The sequence below is a fragment of the Lolium perenne genome, chromosome 3 (assembly GCF_019359855.2).
Source record: "Lolium perenne isolate Kyuss_39 chromosome 3, Kyuss_2.0, whole genome shotgun sequence".
Classification (NCBI taxonomy): domain Eukaryota; kingdom Viridiplantae; phylum Streptophyta; class Magnoliopsida; order Poales; family Poaceae; genus Lolium; species Lolium perenne.
The window spans coordinates 178,700,545-178,709,163 of NC_067246.2; positions in this window are offsets into that span (position 1 = coordinate 178,700,545).

Sequence of the window (8,619 nt, forward strand, 5' to 3'; positions counted from 1 at the left end):
AAGCAGTTTAACCTTCGCCATGAATATTATGAGTAAAGCCTAAGGACATATTTGTCCATATGCAACAGCGGAGCGTGTCTCTCTCCCACACAATGAATGCTAGGATCCAACTTTATTCAAACAAAACAAAAACAAAAGCAAACAGACGCTCCAAGCAAAGTACATAAGATGTGATGGAATGAAAATATAGTTTCATTAGAGGAACCTGATAATGTTGTCGATGAAGAAGGGGATGCCTTGGACATCCCCAAGCTTAGACGCTTGAGTCTTCTTGAAATATGCAGGGGTGAACCACCGGGGCATCCCCAAGCTTAGAGCTTTCACTCTCCTTGATCATATTGTATCATCCTCCTCTCTTGATCCTTGAAAACTTCCTCCACACCAAACTCAAAACAACTCACTAGAGGGTTAGTGCATAATCAAAATTCACATGTTCAGAGGTGACATAATCATTCTTAACACTTCTGGACATTGCACAAAGCTACTGAAAGTTAATGGAATAGAAAAATCCATCAAGCATAGCAAAACAGGCAATGCGAAATTAAAGGCAGAATCTGTCAAAACAGAACAGTTCGTAAAGACGAATTTCTAAGAGGCACCAGACTTAATCAAATGAAAATGCTCAAATTGAATGAAAGTTGCGTACATATCTGAGGATCCCTCACGTAAATTTGCAGAATTTTCTGAGTTACCTACAGAGAATTCAGCCCAGATTCGTGACAGCAAGAAATCTGTTTCTGCGCAGTAATCCAAATCTAGTATAAACCTTACTATCAAAGACTTTACTTGGCACAACAATGCAACAAAAATAAGATAAGGAGAGGTTGCTACAGTAGTAACAACTTCCAAGACTCAAATATAAAATAAAAGTGCAGTAGTAAAATCATGGGTTGTCTCCCATAAACGCTTTTCTTTAACGCCTTTCAGCTAGGCGCAGAAAGTGTGTATCAAGTATTATCAAGAGGTGAAGCATTGGATGCTCCATTATCTATAGTGGTATTAAGAGCTTTGTCAATTTTAGACCTATAATTGTTTTTTGGTTTAGGCACCTTAGAGACATACATAAACTTTTGCTCCTTACCCACATAAGCTTTCTCCTTAAATTTAATAGAAGAAAAAGTTGAACCCAATGTTCCCATAGCCTCTTCAAGTTCACTAATCCTTTGGGTTTGATTATCATGAATAGCACAAGCTTCTAAGATGGCAATTCTCTCATCAATTCCACCTAGAGATTTATCAAGTTTGTCAGTGCTATCAAGTAATGCTCCCAAATTAGTCTCAATTCTTGGAAGATTTTGCTCTATTGTCTCCAACTTTTTCATGACATCTTCAAGAGAGATTTCAATTTTAACTTCATTAATAGGTGGTATTCCAAATAGACTCTCAATAATGCAACTAGCTTCTAAAGCGGGAGTGCCTAGGAAATTACCTCCTGCAAGATAATCAAGAACATATTTATTCCAGCTAGAGATACCAACATAAAAATTCCTGAGTAGGATAGTGGTGGAGTGTTTCTTAGTGCACCTATTATGAGCATCACTAATTCTATACCAAGCATCTTTTAAACATTCTCCCCCTTGTTGCTTAAACGAACGAACTTCAACTTCAGGATTACTCATTTTAGCAATAGTAAATAAAGCAAACTAGATAAAGTAAATGCAAGTAACTAATTTTTTTGTGTTTTTAATATGGCAAACAAGATAGTAAATAAAGTAAAGCTAGCAACTAATTTTTTTGTGTTTTGATATAATGCAGCAAACAAAGTAGTAAATAAAATAAAGCAAGACAAAAACAAAGTAAAGAGATTGGAGGTGGAGACTCCCCTTGCAGCGTGTCTTGATCTCCCCGGCAAAGGCGCCAGAAAAAGAGCTTGATACGCGTACATCACGCGTCCGTTGGGAACCCCAAGAGGAAGGTGTGATGCGTACAGTGGCAAGTTTTCCCTCGGTAAGAAACCAAGGTTTATCGAACCAGTAGGAGCCAAGAAGCACGTTGAAGGTTGATGGCGGCGGAGTGTAGTGCGGCACAACACCAGGGATTCCGGCGCCAACGTGGAACCTGCATAACACAACCAAATTACTTTGCCCCAACGTGACAGTGAGGTTGTCAATCTCACCGGCTTGCTGTAACAAATGATTAGATGTATAGTGTGGATGATGATGTTTGCAGAGAACAGTAGAACGAGTATTTGCAGTTGATTGTATTCGATGTAAAAGAATGGACCGGGGTCCACAGTTCACTAGAGGTGTCTCTCCGATAAGAATAAGCATGTTGGGTGAACAAATTACAGTTGGGCAATTGATAAATAAAGAGGGCATGACCATGCACATACATGTTATGATGAGTATTGTGAGATTTAATTGGGCACTACGAAAAAGTACATAGACTGCTATCCAGCATGCATATATGCCTAAAAAGTCCACATTCAGGTTATCATCCGAACCCCCTCCAGTATTAAGTTGCAAACAACAGACAATTGCATTAAGTATGGTGCGTAATGTAATCAACAAATATATCCTTAGACATAGCATTGATGTTTTATCCCTAGTGGCAACAGCACATCCACAACCTTAGAACTTTCATCACTGTCCTGCATTTAATGGAGGCATGAACCCACTATCGAGCATAAATACTCCCTCTTGGAGTTACAAGCAAAAACTTGGCCAGAGCCTCTACAAGCAACGGAGAGCATGCAAGATCATAAACAACACATAGATGATAGATTGATAATCAACATAACATAGCATTCATTATTCATCGGATCCCAACAAACGCAACATGTAGCATTACAGATAGATGATCTTGATCATGTTAGGCAGCTCACAAGATCCAACAATGATAGCACAATTAGGAGAAGACGACCATCTAGCTACTGCTATGGACCCATAGTCCAGGGGTGAACTACTCACACATCACTCCAGAGGCGACCATGGCGGTGAAGAGTCCTCCGGGAGATGATTCCCCTCTCCGGCAGGGTTCCGGAGGCGATCTCCTGAATCCCCCGAGATGGGATTGGCGGCGGCGGCGTCTCTGGAAGGTTTTCCGTATCGTGGCTCTCGGTACTGAAGTTATTCTCGACGAAGGCTTAAGTAGGCGGAAGGGTAGGTCAGGGGGCACCACGAGGGCCCCACACACCAGGGCCGCGCGGCCAGTGGGTGGGCCGCGCCGCCCTGTTGTGTGGCCGCCTCGTAGCCCCACTTCGTTTCCTCCCCGGACTTCTGGAAGCTTCGTGGAAAAATAAGATCCTGGGCGTTGATTTCGTCCAATTCCGAGAATATTTCCTTACTAGGATTTCTGAAACCAAAAACAGCAGAAAACAACAACTGGCTCTTTGGCATCTTGTTAATAGGTTAGTGCCGGAAAATGCATAAATATGACATAAAGTATGTATAAAACATGTGAGTATCATCATAAAAGTAGCATGGAACATAAGAAATTATCGATACGTTGGAGACGTATCCAACGTCTCCATAATTTCTGATGTTCCATGCTTGTTTTATGACAATACCTACATGTTTTTGTTCACACTTTATGATGATTTTATGTGTTTTCCGGAACTAACCTATTGACGAGATGCCTAAGTGTCAGTTGTTGTTTTCTGCTGTTTTTGGTTTCAGAAATCCTACAAAGGAAATATTCTCGGAATCAGACGAAATCAACGCCCAACATCTTATTTTTCACGGAAGCTTCCAGAGAGTCAGAGAGGGACCAGAGGGGAGCCCTGGGGGCCCCACACATGGTGGCGGCGCGGCCCAGGGGGGCGCGCCCCCCTAGTGTGAGGAGGCCCCGTGGCCCCTCCGACTCCGCCTCTTCGCCTATTTAAGCCTCCCTGACCTAAAACATTGACACGGATTGACGAAACACCAGAAAACCTTACAGAGCCGCCGCCATCGCGAAACTCCAATTCGGGGGACAGAAGTCTCTGTTCCGGCACCCTGCCGGGACGGGGAATTGCCCCCGGAAGCCATCTCCACCACCATCTTCACCACCATCGCTGTCTCCATGATGAGGAGGGAGTAGTTCACCCCCGGGGCTGAGGGCTCTGCTGTAGCTATGTGGTTCATCTCTCTCTTTGTGATCTAGTTGAATATCATCTATGTGCTACTCTAGTGATGTTATTAAAGTGGACTATTCCTCCTCCATGATGTAATATTGACAGTGTGTGCATCATGTAGTACTTGGTATAAGCTATGATTGTGATCTCTTGTAGATTATGAAGTTAACTATTACTATGATGGTATTGATGCAATCTATTCCCCCTTTCATAGTCTGTCGGTGACGGTGTGCATGCTATGTTAGTACTCGGTATAATTGTGTTGGTCTATCATGCACTCTAAGGTTACTTAAATATGAACATCGAATATTGTGGAGCTTGTTAACTCCGGCATTGAGGTGCTCTTGTAGCCCTACACAATTAATGGTGTTTGTCATCCAACAAGAGAGTGTAGAGTGGTTCTATTATGTGATCATTGTTGAGAGTGTCCACTAGTGAAAGTAGGATCCCTAGGCCTTATTTCAAAACATCGAATCTCCGTTTGTTTACTGTTCCATTGCATGTTTACTCGCTGCCATATTTTATTCAGATTCCTATTGTCACTCATATACATTCATACCACTTGTATTTCACTATCTCTTCGCCGAACTAGTGCACCTATACATCTGACAAGTGTATTAGGTGTGTTGAGGACACAAGAGACTTCTTGTATCGTGATTGCAGGGTTGCTTGAGAGGGATATCTTTGACCTCTTCCTCCCTGAGTTCGATAAACCTTGGGTGATCCACTTAAGGGAAAACTTGCTGCTGTTCTACAAACCTCTGCTCTTGGAGGCCCAACACTGTCTACAAGAAAAGAAGCGTGAGTAGACATCATGGCATTATTGCCAAGCTTCCTCCCTCGTGGAGGAACATTGCTACTTCTCTGAAACATAAGAGGCAAGAGTTTTCCGTTTCGGATCTCATTGGCTCGCTTCATGTGGAAGAGAAGGCGAGAGCAAAGGACACACGTGCTCGTAGTTCTGAGGGAGGTTCTAGTGCCAATGTGGTACAAAAGAACTCCCAATCTCACAAGTCTAAGAATAAGAACAATGAAAAAGGCAAGTTTGACGCGAAGAACAAAGTCTCCAACTCAACCAACTTCAAGAGGAAGACTCCTTATAAGAAGAAAGGGAACTGCCATGTTTGTGGCGCTCCTGGACCTTGGGCTCCTGATTGCCCAGAACACCATGATCGGCGTGAGAACAGCGGCAAGTCCGCAAATGTTGTTATTGGCATTGATACTGAAATGAAGGATGTTGGGTACGGTATTTCTCCTACTGTCCTTTCAGTATGTAATTCTCCTGATTGGTTGATAGATACCGGAGCCAATACACATGTATGTTCTGATGTCTCTATGTTTTCTTCTTATCAGGTCGCAAGGATTTCCTCTGTGCTGATGGGAAACGGCTCACGTGCTTCTATTCATGGTGTTGGTACGGTGGATGTGAAGTTTACTTCGGAAAAAACCATCCAGCTTAAGAATGTGCAGCACATTCCATCCATTAATAAGAATCTCGTTAGCGAATCGCTTTTATGTCGAGATGGTTTTAAGTTGGTTTTTGAGTCCAATAAAGTTGTAATTTCCAAGTGTGGACAATTTGTTGGAAGGGTTATGTGTGTGGAGGCTTGTTCCGCTTATCTTTGTCAGACTTATGTACTCAAATTATTAATCATGTTTGCAATGATAGTGAGTCCGATATTTGGCATTCACGACTTTGTCATATTAATTTTGGGTGCATGACGCAGCTAGCAAATATGAATATAATTACGAAATTTGCTATTGTCAAGAAATCCAAGTGCCAAGTATGCGTGCAAGCTAAGCAACCACGTAAGTCTCACAAGACTGCGGAGGCAAGAGACTTGGCACCGCTGGAGCTTATACATTCAGATCTGTGTGAAATGAATGGTGAATTGACAAAAGGAGGGAAAAGATACTTCATGACTTTAATTGATGACTCTACTCGATATTGTTATGTGTACCTCCTGAAATCTAAAGATGAAGCTCTTAATCACTTTAAAATCTTTAAAGCTGGAGAAGAAAACCAAATTGATCGAAAGATCAAGCGGCTAAGGTCTGATCGTGGTGGAGAGTATTTTTCCAATGAGTTTGATTCTTTTTGTGTGGAACACAGTATTATCCATGAGAGGACGCCTCCCTACTCACCTCAGTCAAATGGGGTGGCCGAAAGAAAGAACCGTACTCTAACTGATTTGGTTAACGCCATGTTAGATACATAGGATCTATCCAAGGCATGGTGGGGGGAGGCGATATTGACTGCATGTCATGTCCTAAATCGTGTCCCCACAAAGAACAAAACCATTACCCCATTTGAGGAATGGGAAAGGAAAAGGTTGAAACTCTCTTACCTATGGACTTGGGGTTATGTGGCGAAAGTAAATGTGCCGATACCCAAGAAGCGCAAGTGTCAACACCCGGATTTTTAAGTCCAGATGCCTGTTATGCCATACATCGCAGTCCCAGGAATATTGTTGTTGCGAGACATAACAGTTGAATATCATAAGTCATCATTCATTACATACCATAGTCGTCTTACAAATAGAGATCACATGATCCAATATTACACAAATAGTTGATCTATCGATCAACGGACCCCAAAGTTCATAGTTTCATAGCGGAAGCGTAAGTAGAAGGGACTCTCTAGTCCACAGGCCAACGTCTGACGTCAGAAGATTCCCTAGTTGTCGTAGGCGTCCTGCTGGTCGTCCTCTTGATAGTTCTGCTCCTCTTCATAGTCTGGCCATTTGAATAGCCAGGGACACAGCCGTGAGTACTTTAAAGTACTCGCAAACTAATACTAATGTAAGTACTAACAATTCTAGTAAGGGGTGCTAAGCTCTAGTTTATTTTGCATAAAGCCAATTTTAGTTCACCAACCTTTTAGTAAACAACTCTTCATGTGCTAACTAACTCAAGTGGGAACATTAGTGTCATTCCCACAACTCTGTTGTGGTTCGAAGTCAAAGTCACCTTTCCAATTCAAATTCACAAGTCACCATTCACCATTCATAGTTTTTAGAAAAGTTCTGATGACGGAACAGTATGGCCTTCCCAACTGTCCATGACCGCGGACGCGGCTATTCGAATAGGTTTAACTCTGCAGAGGTTGTACACTTGTGCCACAACAATTGCAATAGCTCGTCAGGGGTAACTGGCCCTGATTTATCATACGCAGTACGCGAACTACCAATCCTAACCTTTCATTTACATACCCTAGTATAGGCACCTCTCCCCATGAGCTTGGCCTCCCGGTGATAGCCAACTGTTATCCCGGGAACTGCACAGGGCTTGGCCGTACAATTCACCTCAGTTCACGTCATTTCACTTTCAACGGAGGCAGCCTCGGCATAACCCCTATGACGCTTGTTCAGAGGGAACCCATACTAAGACACCTAAATTTCCAGCTAAGCCTTACCCAGATTCAGGTATTGTGGGGGTACTTGTAAAATTGGAATGATATCGCATCCGAACCCAACCATCAGTTTTTGTAAAGTTCACCCAGTCATTCACAGATCATATTCACCTTCAAAATCTTTCAAATAGAATGACTCATCATTCCAAGGTTTTCAAAGTCATTTCATTTCATAAGTTCCCAACTAAGGTAGTCACTTTTAATTTAGCACTAGCATCTAAGTATGAGGGGTGCTAAGTACTTTGCTTTGCTTCTAGGCTAACCTTGATACTCTTGTACTAATCCAATACTAATCAAGTGAATCATAAATCAGAAGTACTTTGATAAAACAGAAGTAAATAAAGCTTGTAAAGTAAAACTGGGAAATAGGATCATAAGCATAAAGCAAATGGGGTAATGCCTTGCTCATGGTGAGCTTTGCACTTTGCAAGAGTATTATCTTGCATTGGTGTTAGCTTGCCTTGGTGGTTGAGGTGGTCAAAGTGCTCTTCTTCTTCTGGGTAGAATCCTTCCTCTTCCTGGTATTCTCCGGCACTAGCGTCTATATACGAATACGAGGATACAATCACCAAACAATACTTAAGTATCCTTAATTAGCCTTAATGGCTCACTCCAAATGATCTAGCATCATTATTGCTACTTAAAATTAATCTAGGGTTTCTTACTTAGTGTTAGAGTATAACTTCTCTCCTTATATATGTAAATGATAGTTTCCATATAGTTTTGGAAAAATAATTTCCTCTCATTGAATCTTATTAAGATTTAATTTCCTCAAACAATTATACATGAAATCATGTTGACATAAGTCAACCATTCATCATCATCATTTGAGGAATTGATTTAAATGAGGTGGAATACCCCATACCATTTAATAATGCCTAATATGATTTAAATTCACCAAGCATTTCATTTGAGAGTATTTGACCAGGGGTCCATACTTCATATGAAAGTATTTGGGACAAGATTTAAATGAAGGGAAGCACTTCATATAATTTGCATAATAGTTTTGGACAATATCAATTACATAAACTAGTCATATTGTCCATTAATTTAACTAAGTCATGATCATGCAAAGTGACCACACCATTTTCTTGCATAAACAATTAGTGTAAGTCAAATGTGAACTATTAGAGTTGGAATTAACTAAATATCA